General features: G+C 50.1%; 1 long non-coding RNA gene across 2 annotated transcripts; it reads right to left on the minus strand.

Annotated features, from left to right (window-relative positions):
* Positions 1-6,363: 6,363 nt before the first annotated feature.
* On the minus strand, positions 6,364-18,965 carry LOC134364823 (uncharacterized). Of its 2 annotated transcripts, none has more exons than XR_010021889.1 (3): positions 18,155-18,965; positions 7,805-8,118; positions 6,364-7,072 (listed from the first exon to the last, which is right to left on the minus strand). It is a non-coding gene; the product is annotated as an uncharacterized LOC134364823 (long non-coding RNA). The 2 variants fall into 2 exon arrangements; XR_010021888.1 differs by lacking the exon at positions 18,155-18,965 and adding an exon at positions 17,639-17,951.
* Positions 18,966-21,205: the final 2,240 nt, after the last annotated feature.

The raw sequence follows: 21,205 nt of genomic DNA on the forward strand, positions 1-21,205 counted from the left end.
GTAGTTGTTCTTCACCGCAGGGACCTTTGTGCATCCGTGCAGATAGTGTCAGTAGCTGTTGGGGACATGGCCTGCAGGAGGACACTTGAGCCCAGCCCCTGCAGGTAACAGACTTGGAAATGGGTGCAATGGTCCAGCAAAGTGGTTGTGGCCAGAGCCATTGATGCCACAGGCCATGTGCATACAGGCTCTCATCAACAGCACTAGTCAAAGGACAGGAGTGGGACCCCATGAGGAAAAATGTGTCAACCAGGACTGGGGAGAGAGAAGTAGAGTAGCTAACTTGTTTAGGTTTTAATGCTAAAAGTCCTGAATCCTGCTAACTCCTTCAGTCCATAGTAAACCGGATGGTTGGTCACCCTAGATAAGCTAAATGCTAAGATGGTCATGACTAATGCAGGACACCCAGGAAGAGGAGACTGTGGCTGTGGAGGCTGACTCCCTGACTTAATTCCATCAGTGTGGCTCAACTGCCCCTCTTTCCAGCTGCCTGTGACATGGAGGCCCCTCCTGGAGGGCTGACACAGGCTTGACCAGGCCTCAGGGGGAAGTCCTCCACCCGCCTCAGAAGAGAGTGGATGACAGCACAGGTAGGACATTCATCTTTGTGTATTCAGTGCCCAGCTCCCAGGGCCCTGCCTCATGTTGCTGTATCAGGGCATGCAGAAGGGCCTGAAAATGACCCTGCAGCTTGCAGTGATTACAGAAGCCGGAGCAGCAGCAAACCAGCCCTGCTGGTGGTAGCCACATGGCACACACCTCTCTCAGCTGCCACTTTCTCCTCTTAGAACGGGGTAACATGGGTCCCATGTCCTTTCCAGGGGTGGATACGAGGCCCAAATGCCCTAGTGCTGTGGCAGACTCCAGAGGTCTGAAGCAAGGATTCTCAGCCGTGGCTGCTTCCTGGAATCACCTGGAGAGTTTTAAAAGTCCTGATGTGGGTCTTGCCCCCAGAGGCTCTGAGCTATTTGGTCTGGGGTGGGGACTGGGCTTTGGGATATTTTAAAATTTCATTTTAAACTTTCCAAGGCCACTGCTCTAAATGCCTTCCAGGTGTGATTCCTGTTGAGCAGGAAAGATCTACTCATGTGAAACAACCAGAGGACCGAGTAATGTGCAGAATCGCATATGTTGAGGGATGACAGTTGAAGGCAGCTGTCACTGTGGGGGCATTAACGAGGAAGGACTTCCTGGGAGAGCAAGGTGATGGGCATCCAATGTGCTGAAGGAGAGAAGAGTCGTGGGAGAAGTTGAGGGGAAGGGGCAGTGTGGGGGGTGCAGAGGGCGGCTGGGAGAGCCGAGGCAGGCAGACTGGCAGCTTGTGTGGCTCGCAGCTTCCCCCACGGGCTCCCTCCCTCCGAGGCCTCAGAGGTCTGAGATGGAGCTGAAGCCTTGGGGGTGATAACTCAGAGACAACAGGCGAGGGATGGGCAGAAGGGAAGTGATTCCAGTCCCTCCCCTCTCCTGCCCACGGAATGGGTTCCACATTCTCTCAGGAAAGATTGCTTGGGCACAGCCCAACCTCTGGCACCTTTTGGCGTCCTCTGTTAAGAATTTCTCATGCTCAGGGCTTGTGTAGGGACTGAGGCAAGGGGTGGGAGCATGGGGTCCTTTGTAGGAGAGAACAATCATCACTGCCCCAGGACCTCTCCAGATTGTTGTGAATGTCAAAAGATAAAACCCTGAAGGCAAAACCTTGATCACTCCCGGGTGCTGTACAGATTCTTGTTGGTATGTGCATGGAGTGAGCATACATTCCCTGTCTGTGGTGACTTCTTCCAGGAAACCATTTCCTTTTTTTCACCTGTGGCTAAGGGGCCTCTCTTACCTCAGACCAAGTGCCCTGGGAGACCCTCAGAAGGCAGCCCCCAGAGCTGAATTCCAGAATGGTAGCTGTGGCCAGCTCCTTGGATGAGAAGACACCTCAGAATAAATAAGGTTACCTACTTAATTAAAGATGTAGGAGACCTAGGACATTCTCTTAAGGAAAAAAAAAATATCTCAAGCGCAGTTTTATGTTAAAATCCCACCCTTTTAACATTAAAAAGTCACCTAATAATTATAAGAGATGTCATAAGGCAGCAATTAGGTGCCAAGCAAGTGGGTTAGATATCAGAGACTTACATTCAGAGGTTCGAGAGCGGATCCAGAGGGTCAGGAGTGTTGGAGGTGGCTTGCTGGAGGGGGAGGCCTTGAGCAGACCGGAGGATGGTACTGACTGGTGTTTCTGGGGAAGCTGGGGAGGGGGGCCAGTTTACAGGGAGGAGTGTGAGCTCCATTCTCAGCAGGCTGGGTTTGGGGTGGCCTGTGGAAAGAATAGGGAAGTATTGAGTGGGAAGCAGGAAATGGGGAGATGGGGCAAGGCCAGGAGGCCCTGGTGTGAATGCAGATGTAGAGATCCTTCACTGTCATCCTGAAATCAGAAGGGCTGGGGAAGGATCCCTGTACACATCCTGGATTCCGTGGACACAGAAGCTGCTTCTCAGGAAGGGGGGCAGCCTCTTCTTGGGTATAAGTGTGCAGGAGAGAGGGTGTCCTGGGGTCTGGGTTGCCATTGTCTCCCAGGAGCACCCAAAAACCTGGACTCCCCTCCCGCCACCCCCAGACCTGTTGAAACCACCAACTGGCAGAAGTGTAGGGGGCAGAGGCTGGCACTGCTGCGTACCCAAGAGCTCCCCACAGCTCATTCTCATGATGTTGACATGCTGATGAGACCTAGAGGAGAAACTGTCAGTCTGGTGTGGGGTGGAGGACAAACTCTACTCTCCCAGGAGGACCTGACCACCAAGGACCTTGGACATGATCTTTTGAGATACAGTGTAGTATGATGGGGGGGCGGTGGTGAGATGGTGTTTGAGATGGGGATGGCACACATGGCTTAGGATCCTTTTACTGCTTATTTGCAGCCTAACTTTGGTCTTAATCACCTGAGCCTCAGTTTCCTGTCTGAATAATGTGAATAATAACAGCTACTTCATAATGGCGATTCATGTGCCTGTACAAATAGTGGTACTTGTATTTGAGAGCTTGTCAGGGAATGGAAGTGATTTCGTAAGGAGTCAGGTAGGCCTGGGTATGAAGATCAGCTTGGCCCCTTATTAGTTGTGTGACTTTGGGCAAGTCCCATCACCTCTCCCAAGCCTCTGCCCTCTTACCTTAGAGGGATGGGTATTGCCCATCTCACAGGGTGGCTGTGGCCAGTGAACGCTGCAATGAGTACAAAGAGCTGACTGCACAGACTGGGACCTAAAAAAATGGTAATTGAAATTTTGTTGTTGTTAATTAGCACTGCCTAAGACCTGAGTCTGATCCCTTTTTATTTAGCTGGCTAAATTAGTCAAGGATCTGATATCCCAAAAAAAAGCACTGCAAGTATTTGCCAGTTAGACTTTATTGTTAAGAGCTATAATGTTGTGGACATATTATTGAGTTTGGCATTGGAAGACCTGAATTCAAATCCTCACTTTATTACTTATTAGTACTCACTCTCTCCTCCGTCAGCCTTACTGTCCTCATATGTGATATGGGAATGATAACAATGGCCTCCTTCACAGAACTGTGGTGAAGACAAAAACCATCAGGCACGTGGATCCATGAGGATGCTCTGGGCTGCAGGTCTGGAAATCCCAACTCCAAGTAGCTAAGCAATAAGAACTTGTGCATCTGGGGCAGCCTGCAGGGCTGGTTGATTTAAGACTCAGTGATGTCTTCGGGGGCAGGCTTGGGACTGCCTAGGCTCCCTGAGAGCAGTGGAACTATGGGGAGAGGATGTAGGAAAGAGAGAGTGATGATTGACAGGCCAGAGAGGAATTGTTGCCTGCTGACGTCCATTCATCCAGGACTATAGGCTTTGGAGTGCAAACATGGTTCAACAAGGCCCCACCTGCGCTAGGGATCTAGCGCTGTATAACAAATGACCACAAAACACGGGGACCTAAAACATCAAGACTCAAGTTGTTACACCTCATGGATTCTAAGATTTGGGACAGGGCATGGCTGGGATAGCTCGCCTCTGCTCTGTGCTGTCTGGGGCCTCAGCTGGAAGATTCCGAGGGTGGGGAGGAGAGTAATCTGAAGATTCATCAACTAGTCTGGTACCTGATGTTGGCTGAGCCCTGGACTGGGGCCACCCACTGGAACACCTACACGAAGCTTCTCCAGGAAGCTTCTTCACAGCATGGTGGTGGATTCCAAGGATGAGCATCCCAAGGGAGAGAGCCAGGTGGGATCTGTATCCTTTTTATAACCAAACCTCTGATGTTATGGTGCACCGTTCTGCCATATTCCTTTGGCTGTGGCAGTCACAGGCTTCTAGCTACCTCTCAGTGCGAAGAGTGTTGGACACACTGAAAGAAGAGCAGGCAGTATGGGACAAACAGAAGGGGGCAGCCGTCTTTGGAAAGTACAATCTGCCACACTCCCCTTGAATAACGCACACGTCTAGCTGAGAAGACACACAAAGCAGCTCACAGCAGTAGAATGCACAAGCTCTGTCAGCATAGGTACAAGGTACTTTGGGCCACTGCAGAAGTAGCATCTACTCACCCTGGGACACTGGGGAAGGCTTGTAATCTGAATCTCAGATGAGTCAGACTTGACTAGGAGGAGCCTAGGAGGGAGGTCTCAGCAGAGGGAACAGCGTGAGCAGAGGGCAATGCTCTGGGCAGGACAGGAGGATTCTGCGGCTGGAGCGCAGGCTTGGGGTGGGGCGTGGGTGGGGGAAGAAAGGCTGGAGAGGTGGGCTGGGGTCAGCCTCGGGTGCCTGAGAGCAGGCTCACTGCTCTCTGCCCACCTCCATCCCCTGCCCCTCTACACACAGTAGGCACTTAACAAATATTGGACGGAATTGTAGTGAGCAGTGCGTATTGAAGAGGAAATCATATCCCACAGGGATGCCACAGGGCTTCCTGGAGGTGGTGTGATGAAGGCAGATGAGAAGTCACTTTCACATTGTAGGAACTTGCGGTCCTTTTTCTCGGCTGTTGCCTTGGCAGTACTTTTCAATGTCTCTGAGAGTCCACAGGAGCTGGTAGCAGCCCTGAGTCACTTCTCTTTCCCATCTGTCACCCTCAGCAGGATTCTTGGGTCCTCTTTCCTCCCTAAGGGACCCTGGCTCACACTCTCTTCTGCCCCTTGTAGGGTGGGGAAGATGCATCTGGCTGAGGAGGCAGCAGAGAGGAGTGAAAGGGCCAGGAGGGAGGGGAGGAGAGGAGGGGAAAGAAAAGGACAAGGAGAGGGAGGGGAGGTAAAATGGAATCATTAAGTGTACGTTCAGTGCCAGGGCCGAAAGCCCATACTGCAAATTGCTTTTTCCTTCCCGCTTGTCCCAGGGAAAGATCCAATTAAAATAGCACCTATTGGCAATGGAAGAGTAATTGCAACAGGCAGCTTATTAATTAAGCCTGTCTGCAGAAGCATTCGGGGACAGACGTGAGCTTCAAAAACCTCTGTGTGGGCTCAGACACTCCTGAGCAGGGGTCTGATGTCACCAAGCAGCAAAGGCTGGCAGGATAGGGGTTGCCTTGGTGTCTCACCTGCCATGGACCCTGCTCAGTGGCCTGAGAAGGGCCAGACTGGTCTCTGTGGGGAGCATTCTGTGCCGTGGTGGGGTAGTTTGGTGGGCTGAGACATGGGGCTGATCAGATCAAAATTGTTCAGTTCCAAATCCCAGGATGAAGAAAAAGCAGGGTGGAAGGGGTCTTAGAGACCACCAACCCCATCTTTCTACGGGAGAGTGACTTGCCAAGGGTCACTCAGCCAGTTGGTGCTGGTGACACCAAAGCCATGGGTTAGATCCCTATATAGGGATGGCCGGTTAGCTCACTTGGGAGAGCGTGGTACTGACAACACCAAGTCAAGGGTTAAGATTCCCTTACCAGTCATCTTTTAAAAATAAAATAAAATAAAGTCCTGGTTTTGTTCAGAATAAAGGTGGAGATACTGGTTAATTTCAGACTTTAACAGCAAGGATATTAAACAGCAAGTCAAGGGTTCAGATCCCCTTACCAGTCATCTTTTAAAAAGAAAACAAAACAAAAACCCAAGAAGCACCAAATACGATGGTAGAAACAAATCAAAATATATTAGTGATTAGAATAAATGAAAATGGATGAAACACACCAGTAAAAAGATTATATTTTTTAGGGCTGGCCCGTGGCTCACTTGGGAGAGTGTGGTGCTGACAACACCTAGTCAAGGGTTAAGATCCCCTTACTGGTCATCTTTAAAATATATATATATATATTTTTTAAAAAAATCTAGCTATACAATATGTACCTAAAATATAATGACGTGGAAAACTTGTAAGAAACAGGTTGAAGAAAAAATACACAAAGAAAATATTAACCAAAAATAAAGCTGGCATAGAAATATTAACATCCAACAAAATATGCAGCCTTTATTTCATACCTGCTGTATGCAGAGCCCTGTCCTAGGCCTGAGGGGTGACATAGGAGAAACAGATACATGACTTCTGTCCTACAGGACTATGGTTAGGGTGGTGACCACATGATTCCAAAATACTTTTTAGTTAACAAATACTTGTTCCAACACAAGATGATATTTTTTAAAAAGGGATAAGGGAGTGGAGCATACTTGGAGTTCCAATAATATAAACATTTATTGATCAGTGTTGAATTGGTTTCCAAAGATTACCCCCCCCCACCAATGAACCATGCGTCCCAGTATTCATGCCCTGTGTAGTCTCCTCCCACATTGAATCTGAACTGGCCTTGTGACTCATTTTAATAAATAGGATGTGGCAGAAGAGAAAATATGCTGATTCTGGGCCAATTTTTAAGGCCTGAAAACTTCTGCTCTGCGCTTTAGGGAAGAAAGCCTCCACATAATAAGTCCAGCTATCCTGCTGTCTAGACTGTGGAGAAACCACCTGGAGAAGGAGATGCCTTGAGATTACAAGGAGAGGAAAGAGATTCAGCCATCTTGCCTGAGCCCAGCCTCCCAGCTTTCCCCACCAATGGCCAGACTTGGACACTCGGGCCCGTCGGCTTCTAGATGGCTGCAGTTCCAGCAGACGTGCAGCAGAAGGACTGCCAAGCTGAGCCCAGTCAACCTGCAGGATCATGAGAGATAATAAAATGGTTTTCATTTCAAACCAGAAAGTTTGGGGGTTGTTTCTTTATGCAGCCGTAGATAACCAAAACAATCACTTTCAACTTGTGCTTGACACTGTGCTGGCTAATCATTTTCATAAATGATGTTATTTAATCCTTTCAACAATACTTAGAGGTATGTGTAACTAACTCCCATTCTACAAATGAGGAAACTGAGGCTTGGAAAGAATGCCACACAGCTAACAAGGAACAGAAGCAGGGCTTGAATCAAGGGCTTCTTAATTACGGACTCTGCACTCCCAACCACTGCACTATGTGGCCAGGTGGGGGAGTTGAAGAGTGAAAAACACGAGACATTCCAGAGCAAATCACCATGTGTCCCATGCTGTGTCTCTTCTAGTGTGACCTCTCTTTAAGCTTTCCCCTTTTAGTTTTTTCATCCTGTGCTACTAAGGAGGGAAGTGGATTCTAGAAAGATGATCAGATAAGTGGGCAGATGATGTAGTTGGGGATTTGATTATAGTTTTGACACATTTCATAACAAGCAGTAATCATCCTCAGTGTTCAGTTGTCATTGGAGAAAATGCAAATACTACATTGCTCACTGCCTGTCTTTTCCTCCAGACAAAAGAACACATGTTCCTGACAAAGGAGTGTGCCTTGTCCCTCCTCCCAACCTCCATCACAGTCACCACTGGAGAATCCTGTGCTTTGGGACAGGTGGGAAATACCTGGGTCTTTATGGGCTCTCCTCTCCCCCACTTAGCCCAGGCAAGTTCCAGACTCTTCTGCGTCCATCAGGTCTTAGGGATCATCTTAGTTACCATCCCTGGTTTCACAGATGAGAAAAAGAAAGTTCACAGAGGAAGTGTGGCTTCATCAAAAACCCACTGAGAGCAAGTGTCAGAGCCAGGCTAAGACACATCTCCAGATTCCTCTTCCGGTGCTGTCCAAACTCCAACACCCTCTGCAGTCTCCGCCCAGCTGCAAACAGGTTCTGAGACTTCTGACGGAGCTGATCATAATGCAGCAGTCTCTAAAAGTCCTGAGAACAGTCAGAATATGTTGAGAATGGAAACTGGCCCAGGAGCCCAACAGTCACCACGAACCACTCAGCACCACGAACAGCTCAGGCGACCCATTACTGGGGAGGCGGGAGGTGGGAGGCTGGTTGCCCAGCAAAGCAGAGTGTCATGAAAGAAAGAGAAAAATATCGGAATGATCTTAGAGACCATCTAGTCCAGCCTCCTCAGTCCACACAGGAGGAAAATAGAGAAGTGACTTGTCCAAGATCACACAGCTAGTCAGCAGCGAGCCAGAGACAGGGGCCAGGAGCCTACTACTCACACCTCTTCAAGGCCGTCAGATACTTGGTCCCCATGGCTAATTAGGGGCATGGCCAGAGTTTGAACCAAGGTCACTGAAATTAAAAACTCCTGCCCTTGGGGATGACAAGAAAAGAAAAGAAAGAAAAGAGAAATAAAGGAAACTGGAAGAGCACCTGGCCCTGATGGGAAGGTCTGTGATCTGGCCTCTGACTGCACATTCTTGACAGGAGCTTCTTACTTCTTCAAGGTGATGTGGCCTTTCAGAGACAATTTAGTTACCATGGCGACCACATTACAGGTTTCATCTCCATGGCAATTCATTGGAGTTTTTCCACCCTCTGGTAAGTACAATGTGACTGTCCATAGGTACATCCCAGAAAAATTAATATAAAATCACATTTTTGGAAGTAGAGTATCTCATTATCCAAGTCTGCAGCCAGGAGCATAACAAGACACATTCTAGGTTGGACAGGGCCCAGGGCATAAAGGACCCAGAGTGGTCTTTGGGGCAGCTCTGCCTTCTCACTGCCATTGCAAACCTCTCCTAATTTTACAGCTCAGTGCATCTTAAGTTCACCACAGACACAAATAATCTCTCCTTTTCTGTATCTTCCCTAGTGTCCTGTCCATGGCAAAGCCTCGGTGTTACCTGCACTGACAAGAACTGCTGGGGTAAGGAGAGAGGCGTCTGGTTCTTCTGATCACAACCTCTGCAGTACTCCAGGGGTGCCCCTCTTGCTTCCCTTGTCCAGTGCAGCCCACTTTTGGGCACCCCTGGAGCTGTTCCCTTCTTTTACGGCAGACCTCACTTGCCTGACCTGTGGACTGTGGGCACCCTCTTCAATGTGACCTAATCTGCCATCCATTTTCCAGGAAACCATCATGGTTTCTGGTCCAATGAAGACAACCCTTCTGTCTTCTGGCAATGCTGTGGATTTTCTTGAATATCTGTCGTGATGTTTTTGATGATGTAGAGCTGGCTAGAATGAGTATTCAGTCCACCAGCTTGACCTAACCCTCTCTCTCTCTCTGCTTTTAGTGTTTATCATCATCTTCTCTATTGTCATCATGGTAGTAGTAGTGCTATTTCATGTTTGATGAGTCACTGTCACATTCTGCAACAAAGCAGGAAGTGCCCACAGAAACATTCCACTGGCATCCCCAGTAATGAAACAGAAAAATCAAGGCATAGTTTCATTTCAAAATTTCAATGAAAAGTGTAAAAGGTACCGGCTATGCCCCTTCAAAATATCTTTTGAACTCAGACTTGGATTTGAACTCTGGTTCTGTCAATTATCAGCTGTGGTTTCCGAGGAGTGTGACCTAAGCCATTTGAACCTTGTTTCATTAAGTGGACATGACAACATGTCTTGCAGGAATTATTAGATGTGAGTTATGAGAAGAATCAGAAAGGATTATGAGATGAAATATGAAACGTGCTTCACACTGTTCCTGGCATGTGACGGAGCCTCTGTAAATGACAAGTACGCTTTTTGGAACCTCAAAGGGGAATAATTCCCGTGGAATTTTATTTGGATCTGACTAAAGTGAGTGCTCACGCTCCTCGTGCTTTGTTTATTGGATTAAATATCTCTGATCCCTATGGAGCACGAAGCCCCTTGAAAGCAGGGCTGCGTCTTCAACCAGGTGGTGGCATTCCCGCACTGAATCATGCTGGATGCTGCAGAAAACACATACGCGGGGAAGACAGTTCTGGTCCTCAAGCTCGTGTAGTAGGCGAGGCAGAAGTGGACGCTAGTAACCGTGACAGTGCAGAGTGAGCACATGCCATGCACTGCGACATGTGGCTGGGTCGTTAAGAGCGTGAGCTCAGAAACCAGTCTCCCCGGGTTTGGATCCCAGCTCTGCCACTTACTGGCTATACCACCTCAGACAAGTCTCTTAACTTTGCTGGGTCTCAGTTTCCTCAAGTGCAAAATAAGGAGGATAATAGAAGCCACCTCTTAGGAGAGTTAATACGTGAACAGTCTAACACAGAGAAGGGCTCAATAAACATTAGTTGTTGTTACCTAGACATACAAAGATTGTGTAGCAGGACTGTGTGAGAAGCAAACGTAATTCTGTTTGGTGGATGAGGTTGTGCTTGAGCTTGACCTTGGAGGACGAGTAGTTCTCAAAGGGCACAGGAGAGGAAGAGAAGCATTTGAGGGAAGCAGAGTAACAGGAGCAGAAGCACGGAGAGTGAGCTCTGCAGCGTTTTTAGGGAACATCACGAGGGCTGAGTGACAAGAGCACAGAGAGAAACACTGGGACATGGGCTGGTGAAGAGGTTTAGGACTTTGGACAGTTAGTTCCGTAGGCACTAGAAACCTATCGCAGGCTACCCAGGAGGGGAGTGACGTGATGCCATCTATGTTCTGGGCAAATCGTCTTGGTGGCAGTGAAGGAGGGATCAGGGAAGAGGGAAGTATAGATGGGTGGGGGGACCAAGAGGCCATTGGAAGCTCTAGCACATCCCGGGCAAAAATCTCAAGGGCTTAAGCCAGGGAGGTGGACAGGAGGGGAGACAGCATGAACGTGGAATCTGCAAGACTTGCTGAAGGAGTGGGCAGAGTCAGACATGGTTTCCCTCTGGGTGGCTGGGAAGGTGGCAGGGCGGTGCTCTTACAGGATCAGGGCCACAGGCAGGGGCAGGGCTTGGGGTGGAGGTCTTCCTCAGCTTGGGGCACGTGGCATGTTCCTTCTCCCCAGCCCTCACAAGCCCCATAGAGCACCCTGCACAAGTCAGGTGTTCAGCAAATACCTCTGAGTAAGGAACAGGGGAAGGAGGCCTCCAAAGCCCACCCCCCATCTCCCTCCACTCCACATCCAGCCTCTTCTTCTCCTTCCCCAGACAGTACAGAACTATGGGATGATGCGTGCTGCCACTGTGGGCACCCCTCAACATCCCCTCCTGTTTCTGAGTCATTAGAGGGAAAATGCCCTCAACCCATCTTGCAGCACCGCCTTCCTTCGCTGTTCCATCTCATTGAACATGTGACTCCCACCCTGAAGACCTGCCCGGAGTGTCCCTCTTGATGGGCACCACTGGGGCAGAGACAGTCACCATCTGAACATCCACAACCAGTGAGCCAGCACCTGCCGAGGGCAGAGCCCTGAGCCAAGCTCGTCGAGCATCATCTCATCACATCCTCTCAGCAAACGCGGGAGGTGGGCTCTCTGATCCCCATTTTACAGATGAGAAGACTGTGACTCGGAGAACTTGGTTGACGTGCTCTTGCACACACAGCTGGTTCTGTGCAATCGTAACGTCTCCACTCATTCCATTCCCTCTGCCTGCCTCCCATGCCAGCGCCCCCAATGATGGTTACAGAGACTTCAGGACACAAGTGGAAAGCAGGAGCTACATGCGACCAAAATACCGGGGACATCTGTCTTGTGATCAGCACCGTCCGGCTGTCACTGAACACAAAGGGCCTCTATGGAGCCTGTTCCTACCCCTGAGATCCGGATGTCATTGGTCTGATGTGCAACCCAGGCAGCGGGACTCTTCCAAGCTCCTCCAGGTAATTCTCATGAGCTGCCCAGGTTGAAACTCATTGTTCTAACCAGAGGCCTTTCCATGAAAGCATCATTGCTGACACCTGCCCCTCACTGCAGCTACCACAGACCTGCTCTGGTGCCTTAGCTGGATGGCGGGGGTCCCCACAGCTATGGGCCCCCCAGAAGGTGAGTCCCTTTTCCTGTTCCAGATCTTTCTCTTCACCCCCTTCCCGGGTGCCCAGAGCCTTCTTAACGATCCAAGGCTCCCTGCCCCAGCAAAAGGCTGCCCTTCTGAAAAGGACTCAAGTCCCCAAATTGATCCCACCTCCCTCCCTGGTCCTGATGCCAGAGCATAACTGTTGTTTTTCCCTCCGTAGGGCCTGCTCAGAACCAGACAGGGAGGCTGGCTGGTTTCAGCAGGACGGAGGGGGAGGGCCAGGGAGCGAGAGTAGCCAGAAAGGAGGCAGCCACCGTTCAAATGCTGGTGGCATCATTCCCTCTCACTGGGCCTCAGTTTCCTCTATTTTTAGTGAGAGGGCTGCATGCAACCCCCACCCCCACCCTGCAGAGGGGCCAGAATTGCTTTCCTGAGCCCGGAGACTCTAAACACCCACAGAATCATCAGGTTTCCCTGCTTTGGCCTGGGGCCAGGCTCTGTCCTGATGGCCAGAAGCTGAGGTTAGCAGTTGTAGATGGCAAACAATTTCATTATTCTGTAACACGGGGAGTGTGTTTGGTAGACAAACAAAATGTAATAGTTAAGAATTGAATAGTTTATGGGGCAAAAAATAATGAGTCGTGGTGGTGAATAATTGCAAACCATTGAGATGGGTCCCCCTCTGTGGGGATTTATAGGATGGTATGAGGCCTCATTGTAAGAGAGGCTCTTTTACCTTTCCCGACCCCCTTGCCCACTCCCTGGTACCAGCTCTCTCACTCCGCATCCCTCAGCTGATGGGCAGCATGGTGGAGCAAAAACACAGGCTGCAGCGGCAGACACACGGGGATCACATCCTAGGCGAGCCATTGCCTGGCTGTAATTAACCTCTCTGAGCCTCCACTTTCTCATCTGTAAAATGGAAATAATCCCCAACACATAGGTTGCTGCGAGGATTAAATAACGTTGGTTTATAGATGGAATTCGGTAAATGTTGGTTTCTCCCCACCCTACCGCTTCCCCATCTCCCCCATCACTTCTGATTCCATCCTGGAGTGTGAAAATGCTTCCTGCAAAAGATCCCAAAGACAGCAGTGGGAGAGAACCTGGGAGATGAGGACTCCAACTGCAGTCAGGAACCCTGCGGGCAACCCTAACCCTCTCAGTGATGGGTGTTGGCCTCTGCCCATCTGGCAGCACCATTGTCAACATGCAGGTTCCACATCCTGGGCTTTCTGCCCAGCATTCCCCGAAAAGCAAGCCCCAGGAGGAACTCGGGTGTAGAGCTGGCCTGCAAGTTCCCACCAAGCCCTACACCCCACCAGCTGGTGCTGGCTACCCAAAAAGAAGTCCTAGTTGAGGCACAGAAGGCGGTGTAACTACCTCCCCTGTGCACTGATGCTATTAGCATCCTGAGGGCAGAGACTGAGTTGCCTTCATCTTAGCAACCTCTTCTGCATCAGCACCAGGAGTCATACAGGACATACCTAATAAATATTGGCACTGGCTGGTGCATTAGACCTGGGTTTGCTTGTCACCTCTGCCACCCATTGGCTGAGGGTGCAACCTTGAGCCATTATGTAACCACATAACCAGATGACAATCTTATGAGCTCTCGGGTTTGCTAACTCTGTTGCTTTTGTTGTTGAAAACTGTTGAAATCTAGTGTTCTCTACCCATGGACTAGATTGTACATATCACAGAATCCCAAGTGTAGGAAATACAGCTATTGCTGCAAGGGTGAGCAGGTGCTGCCCCCGGGCACTCCCCCCAGCTGCCATGTCAGAGGCTAGACACCTTCCCTGCCTGCCCAGCTGGGGTTCAACACTCTGGACACCCCATGTGCCTGGTGTGATCTTGATTGACAAGAGAGGATCATGAGCTGTGTTCAAGGGACGCTACTCAGAAATCCCACGAGAGTCCTTTGTATTAAATATGTGCGTACATGCGTGTACACACATGTATACCTTTTCCCCAAACTGGAATACTGGATGTGGGCCGCTTCTGTCTGCACCCACTTCTCACGCTTCATCCTTTCCCCTGAAACCACCCCTAGTGCTCAAGGCTGCTCTTGGTCCACTGCTGAGCTGGGGCCTGGGGAGGATGACTCAGCAGCCATGGCCCAGCACCCCTCTGTGAATTTGGCTCGGACCAGCAAGAGGTGGGTGCCCTCTACTCCCTTCCCCCGTTCCAGGAGATATCTTGCTGGTGAGGGCACACCTGGCCCCAGAAGAATGATCCCTGACTCTGAGGACAGGGTGTGGAGGGTTTGATCTGGTCCCTGAGACGCATGGAACCAGCCACCTGCACCCCAGGACTAGTGGCTCTGAGGAGCAAAGTGTGTTCCTGGGACTCAGGGGCTGAGGGCTGGGGCTGGACTCTAGCTCTGCCATGCCCCTGCTTACCCAATGCTTGGCACAGTACCCGGCCCACAGTAGGTTCCCAACAGACACTGGTTCGATGCATGAACTTGGGCATTAAACTGAACCTTAGTTTCCTCTCCTCTAAACAGGAAACTAGGGGAATCTCTGCTCCTCTTACTCACCAAGGTGTGGTGGGGAGCAAAGGGGATCATGTAGAGTGAAGACCCGAGTCACGCTGGCAGGACTAGCTCTGCCCCTTCCTAGCTGCATGACCCAGGCAACCTCTTTGAGCCTCAGTTTCCTCACCTGCAAAATGGGAGTAGCAACAAACCCTTCCTCACGAGGGTGGGAGCTCAGTGCTTGGCACATTAGGCATTTGATACTTAATTTTTATCCTGCTTATGAAAGAGCTTTGAAAACTACAAAATGTTTTGCAAATAGGAATGACTATTTTTCTGTCCAGGGATCCCATGTCAGAGAACCAGATATGTTTTGGTTCTGGGGAAGAGTTCATACAATAAACAAAACTAACAATAATCATAATAATTGTCTTTACTGAGTGTCTATTAAATGCCAGGCACTAAAATTTAAAAAATAAATAAAAGACAAAAAATAAAATTAAAATTAAAAAATAGAAAAAAAAACCCAACAACAAAAATGCCAGGCACTGGGCCAGCCCGTGTCTCACTCGGGAGAGTGTGGTGCTGATAACACCAAGGCCACAGGTTCAGATCCCTATATATAGCTGGTTGGCTCACTTGGGAGAATGTGGTGCTGACAACACCAAGTCAAGGGTTGGGATCCCCTTACCCGTCATCTTCTAAAAAAAAAAAAAATGCCAGGCACGGTGCTGGCTATACTTCACACACGTCAGTCACGGCATGGGAGCGATGGTCTCATAGGAAGAGCTCTTGCTGCCCAAGGGTTGTGGGTGGGGAGGGCTTTCAAGAACGAGGCCCCTTCTCCATCCTCGACCCGGATGCCCAAGGCTCAGGATTCTGACCCAGTCTCACCCTTCCCCTTGAGCACTGTGCCTCATTCTCTCTTATCTTATGTAACTCAGAATCCCCACCCCCACCCAAGGTTTATATAAGGCAGCTCAGTAAACACACTGCCTTAGGCTTTGGGGAGGACCAAGATGGGCCACAAATGCGATTTCTCGCTCTGCACCCCTTCCCAGGACCCCGATCACACTTGCTGTTGTCCTTGAGGCTGGCTCCTCCTGCCTTTGCGTGTGCCTGCTTGCCTGAACATACACTCATGCACATGTGCCCGAGTGTGCATACGTACATACGGGTGTATAAGTCAGGGGCTGGGGGGCCCAGACATGCATGTGAGTGCACGGACACGTCTTCACTGTCCTTTTTTTTTTTTTTTGACAGAAAATCTTACGAAGCTTCCCCACTAAGGCTTTCCTTTTTCAGCAAATTCAGGAAATGTAACTCTTGAGTCACCCTGCTCTTGCCCCAGTCACAGTTAGGAGCAGACCCTTTTTATCAGAGGAAAGTCCTCATAGTGTTCACTCTAACTTGGCCAGGCAGCAAAGTGTCAAAGCCTGTGTTCCTCCTGAAATCCCCATTTTCTGGTCATTTGAGGTTTACATGAACGCCTGCAGCTGTCTGAGCAGAATTCTCCAGGCTGCTGGTTCAGCCCAGGCTCCAGACACCTGTGCTACTCAAAGCCAGGCTCCTATCCCTAGATCAGGCTGGGCTACCTGTAAGTCACACCAAAGTATCAACAGAACATTCTCCACGTTGGGTGTCTGCCCCATAGACACTTTATAAGGAGTTTCTGGCCCTTGGCCTTACTGGCCTGTCCTGTCCTGTCCAACTCAATGGATCCTCCCGGGTCTGAAATTGGGGCAGCAGAGGGTGGAGGGGTGGGGAACACATCCTGATAGTGATGATTCTGACTACACAGGAGAGCTCAGGAGCCAGGAAGACTCAGGATCGTGCACAGTCAGTGACCACCTGTGCTTTTGCTGAGATACTCCCCCTACCACCCCCTTCCTCATGGATCTAGTACGCCAGACATGAGACGGCGGCGTTCCCTGCGCTTCTCCTGCCAAAGCCAGTTAAGGCTTCAGCTGTCTTCCCTACTGTCCTTCACTTCCACCCATGGCAAAAGAGAGGAGAGGGAGAGATCCGTCAGGGCCTTCCCCCAGCAGATCGTCAAATGACGGGAGTGCCTGAGTGGGGTTGGCACAAGAGGGGGGTATGCATAGGCCACAAAGCCCAGTCTCTCCTCAGGACCCCCAGTTTCAGTTCTCTCCCAGACCAGACACTGGCAGACAGCAGAAGCACCCGCTCCCCTTGGCCAGTGAGTGCCAAGGCTGTCACTGCTACACGGTGCTGCAGGGGCAGGTCACACCTGCGGAGGTGCCGGGTCTGGGCAGCTGGGGCGTCTCACAATGGAAGGCCCCCAAGACAACTGCATTTGGAGGCCGTTGTCTCCATTTTAAACATCCCGGGTCCCCTTCACCAAAAAGCCCCTCTCTCTCCGGGATGCAACAAAGGGGCTTCTTCGGGGTCTACTCTCCTACCCTCTGGAAGGCCGGAGTCAAAACAAGCCATTAGACGGGCGTTTGGCCTTAGAATTAAACTGTACCTAGATCTAGTCTCCCTTTCCCTCCCCCAACTGAATTTTATTTGTTCACTACCCTGAGCTATTAATTGTACTGTTTCCCCCCTTTTGGACTCAACTGGCTGTTTTTGGTTTTGTTTCCATATCATGGAAGAGACTCAGATTTCCACCGTTTCGGTTCATCTCTCCAGCTGTCTGGCCGCCCCGCAGGACCTGCTCCCGCCGCTGTCACCGTAGAAAACGGCTCCTTTTCCCTTTCCCGGCTCCGGCCTCAGCGTGGAGCCCCGGGAGCCCGGCGCTGCCTGACCGCTCCCCAGCCAGGCGACCCGCGCAGGTCCCAAAGTGCCGCCACGAGGGTAATGCGGTGGACGCTGCAGGAACCGCGACGGCTGCACTCTTATTACCAGATTCCTTCTCAAATGCAAGATCAGGCCGAGCTCGGCGACCCCGATTCTTCCACCACTGTCCCCAGCCTGCTGGTGGCCCGGCCCCACCGGCACACACGCGAGCGACCCTCGCCCCAAACGGCTTCCCACACCCGCTTCCACCCTGCCCCGAGCTTCTTTTTTAAAAAACCGTTAAGGACTCTCGTCCCCTCTCCCAGCCCCCAACGCTGAAGCGACACGTTACCGAACGGGCGTGCAAGTCCCTTCCCGCGCCGCCTCGGGGAGCCCCGCGCTGTCCCCGAACCCGAGCGCCCCGAGGCACGTCGCTGGCCCTCGCGCTGCCCGCCCGGAGGCGGTGGCAGAGCCCACGAGGGTGGCGAGGGTCCCGGTCCCCCTCCTCCGCCTCCTTGCGGCCGGGCGGCGCCCGCGTCCCCGGAAGGTGGCGCCGAGGACCAGGCGAGTGACAGCGCGCAGAGCACTGCGATCGCGCCGCCCGCGACACCCACACGCTGCGTCCGTCCTTGGAAGAAGATCAAGTGTTGCCCTGAAAATGTGTTTGGAGTTTTTCCATGTAAAATAATTATTTTAATTCAATCTAAATGAAAGCAGTCAAGGAAACCTCGGAGTTTAAGAAGCGCAGCTCCCTGTGAACCGTGAAAGGAGGGAAATAACACCGATTTCAGAGACCTGATCGCGACAACGGACCCACCCCTAGACGAGGAGGAGCTCGGAACCAGCTCCCTGTCAAACTAGCACTTACGTGCCAGGCCGCGCGCGAGGCCGGGAGTAGGAAGGTGAAGCCGGTTCCTGGAGCTTCCGTGCTGGGGGTTGTGCCAGACAGTGAAGGAGAAATAAAACAGACTGTAAGGAGGGGTGAGGGAGGTCAGCAGGGTGCCAGTCACAGCAGCGTTTCAAGGCAGCTACTTAACCTGCTGACGTTAACTTCCTGAGTGCCTTCTCCAGGCGTGCATGTGAGAGGCCTCTGAGAAGCGGGGTTGTTGCTTCTAGATTAATGGCTGTGTCGAGCCCGGGGGTGGGGGAGTCTTCCTGTGCCAACGTAGAGGGCTGTTCACTGTCATTCAAACTCTTGCGCAGACCGAATTGCCCGTCCCCCAAGGCCATCTACAGAAATGTTGGGGTCATCGCTGGTTCCGTGGTAGCCCCTACCTAGTAGAGTGGTGACCTAATTATCAAACGTGGGACCAAGGACACAGAGAGTTGGCAGGAATGGCAATATTCTGGAATAAGTAGCCATGTGTGTTCTGCCCGCAGCCCTGACTGGCGCTCACTTTGCAGGTCAGGTGCTTTCCTTGGAAGCAGTCGGCCGAGGGGAAGAGCTCGCAGGGCTCAGCGTGGAAGAGGAGTCCGGGCTGTCAGAAGCACAGCAGCACTTCGGAATGTCCCGAGAGGAGAGGCCCTGTGGCTCCCGTGGATGCCCTGCAGACCCCACCCCGATGGGCTGCTGGAGGCCCAGGGCCACCCAGGTCTGCGACCCAAGTCCTGCCTCGCTGAGAATGTGAGGGGCTGTTCCAGCGGGAGGGAGGTGACTGTCACCTCTGCAGGGGGCAGGGAGGCTTGAGCCCCATGATTGTGGGACAAGGCTCACCCTTGTGTCGCTGGAGCCTAGTAAAGGTTGTCAGTGACAGTAATGTCATAAATGAAGGGTGGGCCACATTGCTCAGGGCACATGCGTCGTAGGAGCTGTTAGAACGGTTCTGCTCGGGCTGAGCAAGGAGCGGGTACCGCACTGGTCTGGGGCACTGCACCCCAGAGCTTCCTTTTATTTATATGATGTCCCAGCTGTGCTTCTGGGCCCTCTGGCCTCTCCTCACATGGCCACCATTATGAAACAGACCAACTGTCCCAGCTCTCAAAAGGCTATAGATATGTAATATGCAAATAACTTATAAATATAATAGAATTTCAAGTCCTGGTAAGTGATTTTGAGAGAGAGGAAGCAGGGGAAGGAGAGTAAGTCAATTTGGGGACGGCCTGCAGAATTAAGGCCAGAAAAGCCCCCTGAGCCCTCTCAATTTCCTAGAAGTTACAGAAGCAGAAGGAAGAATAATTGTCGTTATATAGAATCAAGAATGAATATTGTGAAGTTTAGAAGATTGCCTTGGTGAGAATTTAAACATGGATGTTTCTTAAGTTTTAGCTAAGGTGGCCTTGTTTTGATATTTCTGTGGTTTGGGAAAATTTTAGATCTGGGTTTAACTGATTCCCTATAGTATTAATTTTTTTTTGCTTCAATCAAAATGAATATCTGGAGTTCAGCAGATTAATGTATTTCATTACAGTTGCTTATTTGATGTTGCTTTTTTGGAGTAACTTTTTGGTGACTGACTCATTTCTCAGTCTAAACTTTTCTTCTCGGTTGAATTTATTTTTTAAAAAATTTTTACTATCCTGTCATCCAAACAACTTTTCATCCAAACAGAAAGAAAACCCACAAATTTAAAATACCTTTTAGTCACTCCCAGTCCTAGCATGATATTCAACTCTTCAACCAAACAGTCTGACATGGGCCCAAGCCAGTCACAAAAGACATGGACCATAAACAGCTGAGGATCAGCCCCCGTCTTTCTCTGTCCTTACTGAATCCTTGTCACTGTTTATATTTTTTAAAGTTATAAAATGTATATACAAGTCTCATTTTTGTCTTGACTTTTATTATCATTTCCTATGTCTCTTTTGTACACCATTCGTAGTATATCCATACGGTTTTTGTTAAGTCATATAGGAAGGTAGGGTTTTGTCCAACTTTTTATAGTTACGAAGAGGGTTACTATAAACATTGTTGGGTGTGTTGATTTGTTTTCCTTTTTGGATCATTTCCATGAAAATAAGAAACCATTAGCTAACCGAGGTGAGAAGACAAATCAATCCCAACATCACCTGGTGTCCCCTTCACACATATTCTGACCATCACTGCTGTTCCTTCTAAAGTGGTGAATTTCAAATTGAGGTCGGGGTCTTTGATGTATTCTCAGGGCCCCAAGAGTGCAACACCCTCTCCCCTAGCACGTTCCCAGTCTTCACTGCAAGACTAAGGGAAGCAAAAGCCGTAACAGTTGTTGGGTAGGCCCAGCTGTCAGGCTTGTCTGAGGATCATTCCTATCCTCTCCACTCTGCATTTTGGAGAAATCATTGGCTGTATCTCTGTTTTCTCATTTATTCCTCAACTGTTCTTTCTGCTATTCATATACTGAGTTTTTTATTAATGATGAATTTTTTTCATTTGTATAATCTTTAGTTGATTCTTTTTCATGGATGTACTATCTGAGGATATTAATTCCGCTCGCCTAAAGTCCTCTTGTGCTTTCTCTGTTAACTCTGATTCATTGACTTTAAGCTCTTAAGTTTGTTTGGGTTTGTTTTCTGTCCTTACTGGAGTTAGCTTTCTCACATTGTTTGGTCATTCCTGAGTACCACTCATCTTTGTAGTTGGAATTCTGCTGCTTACAGCTCTCGGGGAGAGGGTGGGATGTGGCTAGTAAGGGAGTGCACCCCTTCCAGGGTCCGGGACCCTGTGCTTTTCTAACACCGATTACTCCTGCCTGGAGAAAGATACCTTTTGCTGCCTTGTCTGAGGCATTTATAAAATTATTATTAGTCACAAATACTACCATACCATATTTCTAAATTAAAACTCCCAAGAGAGATTCTGCTTTGCCCACCTTGTCCTAGACTGGGCAGAGTTTCTGCCTGAGCCCATAGTTTTCACCTGGCCAGCCTGTGGGTGAACTGTCCCTCCTTGGGCCAGGTACGTAATCCTGGCTGTAGCCTGGGAAGGGGATGGGTGCCCAGG

The sequence above is a fragment of the Cynocephalus volans genome, chromosome 16 (assembly GCF_027409185.1).
Source record: "Cynocephalus volans isolate mCynVol1 chromosome 16, mCynVol1.pri, whole genome shotgun sequence".
NCBI classification, from domain to species: Eukaryota; Metazoa; Chordata; class Mammalia; order Dermoptera; family Cynocephalidae; genus Cynocephalus; species Cynocephalus volans.